Source organism: Vombatus ursinus, unplaced genomic scaffold (genome assembly GCF_900497805.2).
Source record: "Vombatus ursinus unplaced genomic scaffold, bare-nosed wombat genome assembly UNPS02005286.1, whole genome shotgun sequence".
Lineage (NCBI taxonomy): Eukaryota > Metazoa > Chordata > Mammalia > Diprotodontia > Vombatidae > Vombatus > Vombatus ursinus.
In genome coordinates this window covers 12,622,704-12,623,834 of record NW_020945064.1, presented here as the reverse complement: position 1 = coordinate 12,623,834, position 1,131 = coordinate 12,622,704, and the positions used below count along the sequence as shown (strand labels likewise).

At 48.4% G+C, this 1,131-nt stretch overlaps 1 protein-coding gene across 3 annotated transcripts in view; it reads left to right on the top strand.

Moving 5' to 3' along the window:
- The window catches only part of GSE1 (Gse1 coiled-coil protein), a 789,996-nt gene that overhangs the window by 46,648 nt on the left and 742,217 nt on the right, over positions 1–1,131 (top strand). The window lies entirely within an intron of this gene.

The window sequence follows — 1,131 nt, the reverse complement described above, 5'->3', positions numbered from 1 at the left end:
TAGGCGCTTAATAAATACTTGTTGGCAGACTGACTGACTTTTCTGACATAACCTTTGAGAACTCTGGGTCACCTCAAAACTAGGAGTATTGGAGGAGGGTTTTAGTGGTGGTCTTTAGAAATCTGAAGCACCTTAGCATAGCTGTCCTTAGGCCTGAGTTCAAGTTTCTCTTCTGGCACATCCTGGCTGTCTGTCCCTTAACAACTCAGTTAACTTCAAAGCTTTCTAGGTAATTCTCTTTGGCTCCAAGGTGCAGAGAAGGCCCTGACCTGTATTGGAAGAGGGAGCCTCCTCGTTTGGGATCCCCTGATGAAATCATAGGTCCAGTCCCTCTGCCTATAGAAATGGGAATAATTATTTTTAATGATATGGTCCAGCAGGGACTGGTAATCATTTTAAAAGTTACCTTATCTCCTTTCTGACAAGGCTGTGAGAACCTGAAGGAAAGCAAAGAGGCAGCTTTAAAAAAAAAAAAGCAACCTTTTTCCCTCAGTTTTGTTTTTTGTTTTAACCAGAGGCAGCTTGTCTCTGCTGCTGGCCGTGCTGAAAGTCTCCAGGGTCTGGCCACACAGTCACATTCATTCATAATCTCCCCCTGCCTAGGTTTAAAAGGAAAAAAAAACCCACCAGGCACAGCCCCTAGGGCTGCGATGGAGACCCTTGGCTCCTGTCCTTTCTCTTCTCAAACCACCCCCTACCTTCCTCCCCTCCTCCCCCTCCCCCTCTTCACTCCTCCCCCCAAGTCTCAGGCTGCCCTTTATTTATGGCAGACAAAGTGCTAATTCCCGGCCTGAGTGAGTTGGGCCCCGACCCTGTGGCCAAGAGAGGAGAGACTGTTTATAGGCCTCCGGCGGTTCATGGCTCCTTGGCGGCCCCCCTCACTGTGACATGTTTATTCTCCAGGCCTGCTGCTAGCCGGGGGGTTTGGCAGAGCTGGGCCCAGGCATCCTTCTGATGGGGACAGGCTGGACTCCCAAGGGCTTGTTTTCTCTCACTGAATCTCTGACTTGCTTTCCATCTCTGCCTCTCTCTATTTCTCCTTCATCCTCTGTGTCCCTCCCTGCCTCATTGTCCTTATTTCTCTTTTCTTTCTTTCTTTCTTTCTTTCTTTCTTTCTTTCTTTCTTTCTTT